Below are 15,703 nucleotides of genomic sequence, written 5' to 3'. Positions count from 1 at the left end.
TTTCTTCAATTAATTTATTTTTCCTTCTCTTCCTTCATAACCCTCATTAGGCCTTCGCCTCAAAGCATAACTTCAGCATACAACGAGTTTCAACGCCTTGCACACATCGCATACTCCATTGTTTAGCGCCCATCGCCTATCGTCTAGCGCCCAACGCCTATCGTCTAGCATTTATCGTGCAACTCATGGTCTAGCACTGATGTCGGTCGTATAGTGTCGCTCACGCTATTATCCAACGCGTAGCGCCATCATTTAGCGCGATCCTTTGCATCGTCTACCGCATCGTTTAGCTCCGTGCAATTACTACACGATCGCCTATCGCATGGCTTAGCTCTCCGCACATTTACTAGACGATCGCCTAATGTTCGCCTACACGACTGCCTAACCCATCGTATAGTGTCGTTCACTTACTAGACGATCGCATACCCAATCGTATAGCGTCGCTCATTTGTTACACGATCGTCCAACGCCTTTGCTTGCACACACTTGAGGCTGCCGCAAGCCTTATCAATGTATCATGCCTTTCAACCCATGCGTTCATCCTTAGTACCAACGCATAGTTTATCCTTGCCTTCAACACTTAACCTCTACAAGCCTTTGTTGCTACACACGCAACCCCATGCATCCACACTTTTCCATCAATACATGCCTATACTTGGCTTCCATACTTAGCAAATTTTCGCTTGTTATATTATCTAAAACTCACCCTTGACTATGTATTTCTAACACTTAGAAATGTTCTTCCTCCATCGGCCTACCTTCTTTACCTCTTTTCATAATTTTACTTAACATGTATGTTACTCACTTGTGTAGAAAATGGAGTACGGGGTTAACAATTTCACTCCTTCCTGACTTTAGGGTAAGTAGATGAGTGTTCCCTTAACTGTTGTTTCCGAGATTTGAACAAAGGGCTTTACCCTCTTATTGGCCCGAGAGGGATTTTTGTTTAATGGTTGGATCATAAACAGGTTTTTCATTAGAGGAGTACTGATACTTAAGGATGTAGAGGAAACCCAAGGATAAAATGGTAATTTGACTCAGCTGGTGTTACGAACACTCGTGAACGACTAACGTTCTGTTATTGGTCTATATTTTTGGACACATAAACATATCTATAGTGAGAAGAATGCAGTTGTGGGTTACCCATAGTCAACAAATATTGATTACTTTGTTTAATGAGTTTAGCCAATTAATCTCACATCGTGAGAGCTTCTGATCTGCAGGTTCATTAGGTCCCCTTCCTAGCTTGTAAAGGGGTAATTTGTCATTAAATTGAAATTGAAATATTCAAATTTAGAATTGAGAATTTTTTAATGTATGTTCATACATTTTAATATAAAGTTTAATTTTAGACTTTATTATAATTTTGGATATGATTTAAAATTAATAAATGAGAGAACGAAATATTTGAAAGGAGTTCAAATATTAATTTAATATGAATAAGATTCATATTGAAAATTATAAGTTAAAAATAATGTGCATTGGATGCGCATTAAAACTATAGGTTAAATGAGAGAAATTATTTAAATATGATTTAAATGATCATTTAAATAAATAGAATTTAATTAAAATTTATTTAGTTAAAATTAAACAAATTAACTCTCCATTTTAGGGAAGTTACGAGAAAACATGAGATCAATCCCACGTTTTTCTCTCTCTCCTTCTCTCACCTTCTCTCTAACAAAAGAGTATTGTTTTGTAGAAGGAGGAGAAGGCTCTCAAGCTCTCTCTGTGTGTTTTCTTCTTCTTGAGAAAAGAAAGAAAAATAATTTTTTGATATTCCCAAATCCCAAAAGAGAGAATTGCACACATAGCCTTAATTCCCTACAAGAATAGTGAGGTTTCCAAGTAGTGATGCCCAATCCCATTTCAACAGTACAAAATTTGCAAGGTAGGGTTTCTTCCCCTGTATAATTAGTCTTTTTGGGAATTGCATGCTTAATGGATATTACATTTTATTTCAATGCAAAATTGTTTTGATTTTAAACGTCAATTTGGAAAAACAAAATGGTTCGGTGTTTTGGCTTCCACTGTGCTTTAGTGTTTTCATCCCTTCAATTGGTATCGGAGCCAAATCATATTATCAATTTGGCCATTTAATTTTTTTTTGTATTGGTTTGGTGGGATTTATTGCATTATAAATGTTATGGTTTGCAATTGAAAGTTTTTTGCAATATTTGGCCTTAGATTTACAATTTTGATATGATCAATGTAAAGGCCTCTGTTGTTTTTAGGAATTATTGTTGTAAATCATTCTTTTGTAAGTCCGAGTAGAATTAGGGATTCTATTAATGAAGATTGAGACCATTTTGGCCAAAAATCACAATTCTGCTGACATTCTGCATCCCTGCATAATTCTGCAGAAAATTAGGGTTAGCAAAGCGGGTTCGGTTCGACTGCAGTTCAGTTGGTGGTCCGGTTGGGTTGGGTTGGCTTGATTCGTAGGTTGGTGATTCAATTCAAGCTGGCTCAGGTTGGTCTGGTCTGGTTCTAGAGCAGCTAAAGAAATTTTATGATAAAATTAGTAAATTAGTATAATTTACTATTTTATTTTATCATAGGGGTCAAAATTGCATGTTCATTTGCTATTTAAATGCTCTGTGGATGTCATTTAAATAAATCTCACCTTAGGTTAAGTATGTTCATGCATTATTTGTATATTATAAGTGTTATAATATATGGTATCAAATGTATGATTTATAATTTCAATATTTATTTAATGTATGTGATAAGTTAATTATGAAATTGGAGAAACATGCTACATGACATTAATTAGAAAATATAGTTAGTTATATTTATTAATGTATATGAATATGTTTAGTTGATTTTCATATTATTATATAAGTGTTATATTTAATTGAAAATCAATATGCATTGAGCATGACACATCCATAACTTAATATAATGGTTCTATTAAAGTCATGAAATGTATGTAATATGATTTAATTTTTTAATTAGAATATGATTGTTGATTAATTAAAATCACAATGAGCATGTTATATGACTAATCATTAAAATTTTTAATAGTTATAAAAATTAATAATTAGCAACCATTAATCTATAATAAAATGTTGCATGTACACATAGGATCTTAGGAAAAATATTTTAATTTTAAATTGTTTAAAATTAATTAGACGTAAGATCACATTTCTAATAAGATTAGAATAATTACTTAGTTTTTCTTTAAATAGTTTTAAAATTGACTAAGTAGGACAAATAGTATTAAGGTTATAAGGAGACTCAACTGATGCAGTTCTGTCTAGACTGGAGGTATTTAAGTTGATGGTTTACGTAACATCTCCTAACTAGAAACTAGATCGGAACCTGAGTTAAATTAACCGAGGTTCTATTAGCATGCAATGTCACTAGGTAAATTATATGATTTAATACACCTAGAACTGTATTATAAAAATCTTATTATAAGAGTTATAATAGGTATAGACTTAGATAAATTCATTACCCGGAATTTAGCTAAGTATAACAAAATCCTAAAAGAATTAGAACATTTTAATGGGAGAAACATGGTATATAAGATATATAATTTTTATGCTTTCATGTCCCTAAGAGTTCACACTGTGAGATCCATGCTCGGTTTCGTGTTGTCCTCAACGGGGTCTTCCATTGGAAGTGTTTTCATGGGTCAATATCTCAAGGTCATTGGGGTTCGGGCCTTAAATCTCGTAGGGTCCTATACTTTGTAATTGTATTGTACAAACATCTTATTTATCTAATAAATTATGGGATGTTTTATTTGACATTTAGATGCATTAATACAAACCAATAAACTAACATCCAAGGTTATCTTGTAGCTTAAATATGTATGTAGAGACATAAGAGTGCATCATGTTTAAGTGATAACCTAAATGGTCTGTAGTAGATGGATAAGGCTGGATACATTATCCTGGTGATACTACGAGTATGACCTGCTTTGTAGATGTTACAATTGTTGTAAAGTGCTACAAATGATCTGATTTTGATCATTCATGTGGAGATATATGAGTGTGAATATTTTATACAAAGAAGTTTGTATAAGATCGGACCATGAAATGTTTAGTCTCATTATATAACGCCCTTCATAATATAGACTTACGAGCAATTTGTGAAAGGTCATCGTACTATTGATTGGTTATATCCAATGGATACAGAAATATATCTGTAGTGCGAAAAGTACAGCTAATGGTCTTTGGTAGAATGCTTATTAGTTAACAGATGGTGAATATTTTAATTTAAGAGTTTAATTAATTATTCACGTACCGTTGGAGCTTCAAGCTACAGGTCTATGATGTATCCTCTGTAGCTCAACGGGAATTAATGAGAATTAATTTTTGGATTTATTTGAATTGTTCAAATTGATTGAGGTAATATAATTAATTTAATCTAATTATATATGATATAATTACTATAATGTATTTAATACATTATAATATAAAGTTTATTTGAGAGACAATAAATATTTGAATATGATTCAATATTAATTATATGAATTTGATTCATATAATTAATTTTAATATAAATGTGATTTATATTAAATACCATTGGTGAGTGAATAAAAACCATAGGTTATATTGTATATGATGCACTATTAAGTTATAGGTTGTATGTTATATATGATATAACATATGGTTATATATATATATATATAATGATTTTAATTAAAAATTAAAATTGATATATTTTAATTTTATGTTTTAAAATTTGATGCGAGGGAAATAACTTCATTTCCCTATTCTCTCTTAACACACAACGTGTGAGTGGTGGAGTGGTTGTGACTTTGGGGATTAGGTTTCTTTTTCCCATTCTGGCTTTTCACAAAGACCAACACATAGAAACGTTATGAGTTTTCCCTATCTTCTCCTCCTCTCTATATAAAATTCTCCCTCTTCCAAAATAGTCAGAGCCCACGCCTCCTGGATTCTCATCTATGAAATATAGTGGAATTCTCGTGGTGGTGTTCTATTCGGTTCGAGGGATTCTTCTTGAAGAACAGTCTTCAAAGGTAAGGGTTTCTGAAACTCATTTTTTTCTATTTTGTATTTTTTTCCAAGCATGTTGTATTTTGTATTAGATGCATAATTTCTATTGTTTGCTATAAAATACTTTAACTCTGTAAATTTTGGGTTTGGGTCCGATCCCATTTTCCGCTCAAGGACCTTCAATGGTGCCTTCAATTGGTATAAGAGCAGGATTCTTGGCCCAAATTTTTCCGAAATTTCTGAATCAGTTTTATAGTTTGTAGTGGGATTTAGCATTCTAAATATTCATATGCTGATTGTGATGAATGTTGGTATTAAAATTACTGGATGTTTTGGGATTGGCTCTTTTCTTTACTGCTCTTTTTTTACAAAATTGGTTTGTAAGAGTCCATGTTTTGGGGTAATTAATTACTATCGAGTCTGTACATTTAAGTTCTTGAGTCATTAGTGGGTTTTTCGATGCTGATTTGGAGGAAACAAGACCAAATTTGGTGGAAAAACGATAGAGAACATGACTGTATAATAGAGACTGTATTGTAGCGTTGCAACATTGCGATGAAGAAAAATGTTGTGTTCTTTCCACAGCGCAACATTACAACACTCCGAGATGGAAAGAACAAACTGATTCTTGTCCGGTTCAGTTCGTGACTCGCTTGGTTCGCTTGTGGTTCGATCAGTTCAGGCGGTTCGGGTCCAGTTTGAATGCTGAATGGTTCGGTTCGAATGGTTCAAGGCCCGTCTCGTTGGTTTGAAATATTTGATTATTTATTTATGTAACAAATAATTTTTTTATTGATTAAATTAATATAAGTTTATATTAATTTAATTAATTGTTTAAGTGTCCAATATCGATCCAATATTTTTTTTAATTAATTATGCATTTGATGTATGATTTTTATTTAAATATATATGTCATATTGTATGTCATATAGTATGAAATCTCACCATAGGTTATGTTTTACTAGCATCACTTATATTTTAATTGTTATAATATATGTTTAGATGCATGATTTAATTTTATAGCATGCTCATGCATCATATAGTATAAATGTTATAATATATGCATGATGCATTAATAACATATGCATGCATTATTTATATTATAAGAGCGATAATATATAGTATGAATGTATGTTTGAAGTATGTTATTAATAATTTCATTACTTTAGTATATAATTATTATGCATGTTAGTAATGAAATGAAATTGCATGAAACATGTCACCACTTTAGGGTAATTTATAATTATTATAATATTACCTAAGTATGCTTTAATTGCAATGTATGGTTTTAATTATTTCATTTCTTATAATTGTTATAACAAAATGAAATAAGAATTAAAATCAATAAATCAAAATTGCATGCAAACCTTAGGTTAAATTCATTTTTTAAAATAGTTTTAAAATTTGAATCACATAGACCTAAGATCATAATTCTAATGAGATTGGAAATTTACTTTAATCTTTTAATTGGTTTAATAGGATTAAATTGGTTTTTAATTAAAAGATTAATATTGAAACAAGTGTATCTATAAGGGACCTTTTGTCTAAGGCTAATTCTTTCTAGGTTAGGGTATTTAAGTTGACGGAGATATAACACCTCTATCTGGAAACTTACTTGGAAAGGTGAATTAGATAGATTTGTTACAAGCATGGAATTATCAGTTAACGTTTGTTAAAGTGTTAAATGAACTTTAATAAAAAAATTTGTTTGACTATCCAAAGCAAATGTTGTTTTTGGACAAATTAAATAATTACTAGTTAAAATCAGAAGCCGGGTTTTTCTAAGTTAATTAACCTTAGATAAAACGCTCAGTGGGAAGAAAATGGGGTATATGATACTTCATTTTATCCTTTTCACGTTTCTTCCTAAAAGTTCATAACATGAGATCTATATTCGGCCTCGAGGCACCTTGAGTGTCTTCCAATGGATGGTGTTTGTATAGATCAATATTAAGGTGAATAAAGAGAGTTTTTATAATAAGTGGGAGCGGGATATATGACAATACATCCCTTGGTCTCTCTCATTAGTCTGAAGTAAAGTCTTTTGCATGGCCTCGTGGCACCATGAATGTCCTTCTACGGATGGCATTTTTATGTGATGCTTTATTCAAACTCCAGAAATGGATAAGTGTTGCTTTAGTTTTTGCCCCAATCGGTTTCCTACGGTTAGCTCATTGCAGCGGTACTCTAGAATCTAAAATGAAGGGTTACACTTACAAGAAATGTTATGCAAGTTTAACAATTTTTAGACCGAACGATGGTGATTGATAGTTACAGTAACAAGGAGTTGTTCTATTTATTGATTGAGATTGTCTCATTTCAATGAAGGGGCACTTGATCACCCTATGGTGGCTTTTGTCCTGTCTCACTAGAGTATCATTGCATACTAGATGTCACTTAGGGTATATAAGATTATTTTGCTAAAATTGTTTGCTTTTTCTAAGTGGTTTAATGAAAATATACTAATATAAATAATTTGTATGATTTCAGCAAATTTCTTCATAATGACTTTCGCGACTCTAAATTTACTCGTCGCCGATAAACTAACGAGTGATAATTACACAACATGGAAAAACACAATCAACATTATTCTAATCATCGATGATTTTCGATTTGTCCTAATAGAGGACCGTCCTCTCATTCCACTTCAAATGCTGCTCGAAATGTCCAAGAAGCATACGAGCGATGGACACATGCAAACGAGAATACCCAAGCATACATCTTCGCAAGCCTTTCTGAAGTCTTGGCTAAGAAACATAAGCCCATTCTCACAGCCCGTGAGATCATGGAATTCCTGAAGGGAATGTTTGGACAACCATCCGCAAAGCTCAGGCACGATGCTTTCAAATTCATCTTCAATGCCCGTATGCAAAAAAGGGCATCTATTAAAGAAAATTTTCTAAAAATGATGATTCAGTTCAACTTGGCGGAGATGAATGAACCCGTCATTGATGAAGCCAATTAGGTTAGCTTCATCTTGAAAATTTTACCTGAAAGTTTCCTACAGTTTCGTAGTAATGTTGTTATGAACAAGATTGACTACAACCTAACCACCTTACTCAACGAGCTACAGACTTTTAATTTCTTGATGAAAACCAAGGAATAGAAGGGTGATGCAAATGTTGCTTCATCCTCTAAGAATTTCTTTAGAGGTTTGACCTTTGGGACAAAATCTGTGCCTTTTTCTTCCGGCACCAAAAAGTGGAAGAAAAAGAAAGGTAGAAAAGAGAAAACTAACCTAACAGCTGCTGCCCAAAATGGCAAGAAGGCTAAGGTTGCAAAGGGAATTTGTTTCCATTGCAACTAGGAGAGACATTGGAAGAGGAATGCCCCAAATACTTGGGGGAAAAGAAGAAGGCCAAGTAAGGTAAATATGATTTGCTTGTTTTGGAAATTTGTTTAGTGGGGAATGATAATTCGACCTGGCTAATTGATTCGGGAGTCACTAACCATGTTTGTTCTTCACTTCAGAGAATTAGTTCTTGGCAGCAATTAGAAGCTGAAGAGATGATGATGCGGGTTGAAACTAGGCACGTCATCTCAGCTACAGGAGTGAGAGGACTACAACTTTGTTTACAGAAATTATATGTTATACTAGATAATGTATTTTTGGTTCCAAGTTTGAAAGGGAACCTTATTTCTGTAAAATATTTGTTAGAAAAAAGTTATACTATTTCTTTTAATGCAAATAAAGTGTGTACTTAATATGGTATATATATATATATATATATATATATATATATTCTGCAAATCTTGAAGATAGTCTTTATGTGCTAAGACCATGAGCAACTAAATCCCTCCTTAACACTAAAATGTTTAAAACTACAATAACTCAAAATGAAAGACTTAGAATTTCTCCTAAATAAATTGCCCAACTTTGCCACATGAGATTAAGACACATCAATCTTAATAGGATTGAGAGGTTGGTAAAGAATGGACTTCTAAGAGAGTTAAAAGAAAATTCTTTACCTATGTGTGAGTCATGCCTTAAAGGCAAAATGACTAAAAGATCTTTTACTGGAAAAGGTCACAGGGCTAAAGAACCCTTTGAGTTAGTACATTCAGACCTGTGGTCTAATGAAAGTAAAAGCAAGATGAGGGTTTGGATATTTCATCACCTTTACTGATGATTATTCAAGGTATGGGTATGTTTATTTAATACAACATAAGTCTGAATCCTTTGAAAAGTTCAAAGAGTTTAAGGCCGAAGTTGAAAATACATTGAATAGAACAATTAAAACATTTTGATCTGATCGAGGTAGAGAGTTTTTGGATCTTACATTCCAGAACTATTTGATAAAGCATGGAATAGTATCCCACCTCTCAGCACCTGATACACCTCAGCAGAATGGTATATCAGAAAGGAGAAATCGAACCCTGTTGGACATGGTTTGTTCGATGAGTTATGCTTCCTTACCTGATTCGTTTTGGGGTTTTGCAGTACAGACTGCAACATATATTTTAAACTGTGTTCCATCCAAGAGTGTTACGAGAAGACCTTTAGAGTTATGGAATGGCCATAAAGCAGTTTACATCATTTCAGAATTTGGGGTTATCCTGCACATGTGCTTGAGGCAAATCCTATGAAACTGGAACCTAATTCAAAATTGTGCCTATTTGTAGGCTACCCCAAAAGAACGAGAGGTGGATACTTCTTTGACCCTAAGGAAAATAAAGTGTGTGTTGACAGATGCTACTTTTCTAGAAGAAGACTACGTAACGGAGCATAAGCCCCACAGTAAAATAACGTTGAATGAAATTTCCAAAGAAATTTTGAAACTTCAACAAGAGTTGTTGAAGAACCCAACACCCCAACAAAAGTTTTTGAAGTTGGATCACCTTGTAGGTCAAATCCACCTCAAGTGTTGAGAGAGCCTTGATGTAGTGGGAGGATTACGAACCCGCCTATCCGTTATATGGGTTTAATAGAAATCTTAGCCTATCCGTTATATGGGTTTAACAGAAATCCTAGCTATGGTAGCTACGGAGATGTTGAGGATCCATTGTCTTACAAGAAGGCAATGAAGAATATTGACAAAGATGAATGGATCAAAGTTATGGATCTCGAAATGGAGTCGATGTACTTCAATTCAGTTTGGGTTCTTGTAGATCAACCTAATGGGGTAAAACTTATAGGTTGCAAATGGATCTACAAGAGAAAACGGGGTGCTCATGGGAAGGTGCAATCCTTCAAAGCGAGACTAGTAGCAAAGGGTTCTACCCAAGTTGAGGAAGTCAACTATGAGGAGACTTTCTCACCTATTGTCATGTTAAAGTCTATCCAGATTCTCTTGTCCATTGCCTCATATTACGACTATGAGATCTGGCAAATGAACATCAAGATTGCCTTTCTGAATGAAAATCTTGAGGAAACCATTTATATGCAGCAACTTGAGGGATTCATAACCCAAGGTAAAAAGGTATCAGGCTTAATCGGTCCATTTATGGATTGAAACAAGCTTCTCGATTTTGTAATATAAGATTTGATACTGTGATCAAATCTTATGGCTTTGATTAGAATGTTGATGAGCCTTGTGTTTACAAGAAAATCATCAATAGTTCAGTAGATTTTCTTGTGTTGTATATAGACGATATCCTACTCATTGGGAATAATGTAGGTCAACTGACTAAAGTTAAGAACTGGCTAGCGACCCAATTCCAAAGGAAAGATTTAAGAGTGGCTTAGTTTGTTCTGAGAATTTAGATCTTTAGAGATCGAAAGAACAAAATGCTAGCTCTGTCTCAAACATTGTACATTGACAAAATGCTTGTCAAGTATTCGATGCAGAACTCCAAAAGAGTCTACTACCTTTCAGGAATGGAGTTATATTGTCTAAAGAACAGTGTCCTAAGACACCTCAAGAGGTTAAGGAAATGAGACAGATCCCTTATGCATCGGCTGTTGGAAGCCTCATGTATTCGATGTTATGTACTAGATCTAACATCTGCTATGCGGTGGGGATAACCAGTAGATATTAGTCTAATCCATGATATAATCACTGAACTGCTGTTAAGAATATCCTCAAGTATCTATGAAGAATGAAAGACTACATGTTTGTGTATGATTCTAAGGATCTGATCCTTACATGATACACAGACTCTAATTTTTAGACTGATAAAGATCCAAGGAAATCTACATGAGGATCAATGTTCACTCTTATCAGAGGGCCAGTGGTCTAGAGGAGCACCAAGCAGGGTGCATTGCTGAATCTACCATGGAGGTGGAGTTCGTAACGACTTGTGAAGCTGCAAAGGAAGCTGTATGACTTTTTGAAATTATTTACAGATCCAAAAGTTGTTCTAGAAATGTCAAAGTCCATCACGTTTTATTGTGATAATAGTGGTGTTGTGGCTAATTTTCGAGAGCCTAGGAGTCACAAGCTCGGAAAGCATATAGAGTGGAAGTATCACCTCATCCGAGAGCTTGTGCATCAAGGAGACATGATCGTCACGCAGATAGCTTCGGAGCACAATGTTGCTAATCCATTTAAAAAGGCCCTCATAGCTAAGGTTTTTTAGGGCCACCTATAGAGTATGGGTCTATTGGACAAGCCACATTTAGACTAGGGTAAGTGGGTGATTTATATTGGGCATGTTATACCCTAGTTTATTGTTTGCATACTTTATATGTTAGTTTGACATTTATATTGCCAATAGCTTTAGGTCAAGTAGGAGATTGTTAGGGTTAGTGTCCTGAATCTTATAGGGTCCTATAGTTTGTAATTGTATTGTATAAACATCTTATTTATCTAATAAAATACGTGATTTTTTATTTGATATTTAATTGCATTAATCTACAAACCAATAAACTAACATCCAAGATTATCTTGTAGCTTCAACATGTATGTAGAGATATACGGATGAATCCTGTTTAAGTGATAACTTAAATGGCCTGTAATAGATGGATAAGGCTGGACACCTTATCTTGGTGACACTACGAGTGTGGTCTACTTTATAGATGTTACAGCTGTTGTGAAGTGCAACAAATGATCTAATCATGATCATTCACGTGGAGACTTACATTTCACCAGCCTGACCATAGGTGACATGATCTTAATCTTGAATGAGTTATGAACTTCTACCTATGAAGGTAGTCCTTTAATTCGTATGGGTGAGAGTGGCCAAATCGCAGACTCATATTGTTTCAGTCTCTGTGTGTGTGTGTGTGTGTGTGTGTGTGTGTGTGTGTGTGTGTGTGTGTGTGTGTGTGTGTGTGTGTGTGTGTGTGTGTGTGTGTGTGTGTGTGTGTGTGTGTGTGTGTGTGTGTGTGTGGGTGTGTGTGTGTGTGTGTGTGTGTGTGTGTGTGTGTGTGTGTGTGTGTGTGTGTGTGTGTGTGTGTGTGTGTGTGAGTGTGTGTGTGTGTGTGTGTGTGTGTGTGTGTGTGTGTGTGTGTGTGTGTGTGTGTGTGTGTGTGTGTGTGTGTGTGTGTGTGTGTGTGTGTGTGTGTGTGTGTGTGTGTGTGTGGGTGTGTGTGTGTGTGTGTGTGTGTGTGTGTGTGTGTGTGTGTGTGTGTGTGTGTGTGTGTGTGTGTGTGTGTGTGTGTGTGTGTGTGTGTGTGTTGTGTGTGTGTGTGTGTGTGTGTGTGTGTGTGAACATGTTTTCAAATTTATAGTGAAAATGTTAATAAATAAAAAAAACAACCATAAACAATTAGGAGAAACTAAATTTAAGATTTATTGAAAGGACGAACACTAAAATTAGAGATTCAAAAGTACATGGATTAAAATTAAACAAATTTCGAACTAAACTTAAATATTCAAACAAATTTCGAATTAAACTTAAATATTCAATTCAAACATATAAATTGTCTTGACTAGCAAGTAATAAAACTTGAATTTAAATATAATATTTTTATAAGAATAACAACATAATAATAATTATTGTCTAAAAAAACATAATACTAATATTATAATAAATTTAAAAAGAGGCAAATTAGGGTGGGAGGGAAGAATGGGACAGGAGGAGGGAATGGATGGGAATACATTCCCCATCTAACCTCGATAACTTGGGATCAAATCAACACATTGTCTAAACTTTAGGACTAAAAAAATAATTTACCGGAAAAGCTTCAATATAGTCTCATTCATATTTTAACAATTTTCAGTTATATAAATGTTTATTATAGATTTAAATATTAGTTGCTGATAAACCTATATCACCATATGACGTAGTAAAATAACTAAATATTATATGAGAAATTATGTAAAGAAAAAGTAAACAAATTATGTTTTTTTAGTATAATAACTATAGAAATTGATGATAAAACTTTTAAAAAAACTTTTGATAATTAAGAGAGAATGTCATGTCAATTATTGATGAGTTAAATTCATTTTTACGATAAAAATTTATGTCCCATCATCTTAAAAATATAAAGAATGAATTATTAAAATTTTTTCTCAATAATGCGATTTAATTTCACTCATTAAATATCAATGTAAATTATTTATGAACTAATGGAAACATTCATAAATAGAAAAAGATATATAGTTGAAAATGTTAAAATATAAGGGAGTAAATTTAGAAAGCTTCCAAAATATATGTTAGAATAAAATATATTTGTAAACTTTTATTTTTCTTTAAACCACGTAGAGATACATAACACATATCATGTAAGATGCATTACGTGTTTTAGAAAGGGAAAAAAAAAAACTTATTTGAGAAAAAATCAATTTATATCTTCCAAATTTAAATTGTATCACTTAAAACTTATAATTATATCAATGAATATAGTCAATTTATAAATCAATTTAGATTGGATCTTACAATTTCGTTATAAAACCGTTATTGCACCATGTAGCATATTTGAAGTAAATTTAGAGTAAAATGACTAATATATATGCATTGAGACTATATATTAAAATTATAATATTTTATCTTTATGTTGTTGGATATGAAAAAGGAGCTATAAGTGTTAGAGAATTTGCCACATCTGTTATTGCACCATGTAGCATATTTGAAGTAAATTTAGAGTAAAATGACCCATATATATGAATTGAGACTATATATTAAAATTATAATATTTTCTCTTTATGTTGTTGGATATGAAAAAGAAGTTATAAGTGTTAGAAAATCTGCCACATCAGCTACCAAGGAAGAGTCAAGAAAACACATAAACTAAAAATGTCATGTTAGTGAGATAAGTCATGAAGGATTATTCCCTTAGTGCTCCAATTTTTTGTTGGGATTGGATGATAACAAACAAATATTCTTTCTCCGCATATTGGACATGTGTCCTCATTTCATTAGTTATTTGTTATATAATTTTTTAATTCTTTGGATCCCTAAAATAAGGATAGTGTATAAATTGGGCAGGCTGTCCCTTTCCAATGTAAGAAAAAAATACGAAGAAGCAAGTGAAAAAGTTCTCTGTCTATCGTTTAAAATAGTTAAACAATTCAGTATTTCATTCAACATTTAGCTCTGAGCATCCATCATGTACAACAAAGAGGTAAACGATAGCCTCTATTGCATAGCTTCCGAATTCTGTCGTGTACAACGAAGAGGTAAACGATCAACCATTTCACTACCGTTTAGTTCCGAGGCTCCATCGTGTACAACGAAAAAGATATACTTTCCATCATTTAGCTCCCTAACTCTGTCGTGTACAAATAAGAGGTAAATGATAAGTGCAGAGCTCGACAAAGCAGCTTGAATTAATAACAGTAAAGGGAGTTTTTGAAGTCAAAAAGCTTGTGGGCCACATCCGGCAAGGAGTCAATAAGATTGTCACCGTCTTCAAAGAAGAAAGTGCCACGGCCATCGGAGGGAAAGAAGAAAGAGAGGTAGCTGGAGAAGGGAGTAGCGGTGGAGCTGCCACTTCCGGAGGAACTAACCACGAGATAGAAAAAGAAGGAGAAGGAAAAATAAGAGTTATTTACCATTCATGAAATATAATAAGTTTGAATCTTATTTTGGTCCCTGAATTTTGAATTTTATTCTATCTTGATCCTTAAATTTTCTAAAATGTCCTCTTTAATTTTTGAACTTTTAAAAAGTGTTTATTTTAATCCATACTGTTAAAATTATGTTAATATTTTAAAGATGAAATAAGTTTGATGATGAAATTACATTTAGTATGGGTTGAACAAGATGAAGCTGAAATAAAATATCAACAACTGCCAAAATATGAAAAGCCAAAATCTTAGATGCAAAATGATTTTTGAGATCTCCTATAAAAAACTGCTATTTCACCTAATTCAAAATTGAAGCCCAAGATCTTTTTTAATTCTAGTTATCAAAAAATACAAGCTATTTCACATTATGTTGAAGAGTTAACCTAATCTTAACAATAGGGACTGAATTAAGCACTTTTTAAAAGTTCGGGGATTAGAATGGACGTTCAAGGATTAAAATAAAACCAGAAAGTTCAGGAACCAAAATTGGATTTAAACCAATAGAATATAATATCAATTAGATGTTGGAATCTTTTCCTATAAATTAAAAAGAAGTCCACTAATTTTGTTCAAAGGGTTTTTTTCTTTTTTTAGAAAATCTAAAACTATCTATTGACCTAAAAGCTTAAACTAATGGATGAACATAAATTTAATATTATATCACTAACATTCAATCTACTTTAGAGAAATGATTTAAAATGATATTAAAGTAGGTGGTCCAGAGAGGCCTAGTGTTCAAGCCACTGTAACATTATTTTCTCCCTATTTAATATTCATTTCTATTTGTTGGGTATTTTTTGTATTTCAAGCACACAAGTGAATCGAGGGAGAGTGTTA

This window comes from Benincasa hispida, chromosome 12 (genome assembly GCF_027475165.1).
Source record: "Benincasa hispida cultivar pf3 chromosome 12, pf3_genome.v1.1, whole genome shotgun sequence".
In the NCBI taxonomy this organism is placed as follows: Eukaryota; Viridiplantae; Streptophyta; class Magnoliopsida; order Cucurbitales; family Cucurbitaceae; genus Benincasa; species Benincasa hispida.
The sequence above is the reverse complement of the archived record's forward strand: the minus strand, read 5'-3'. Positions refer to the sequence as shown.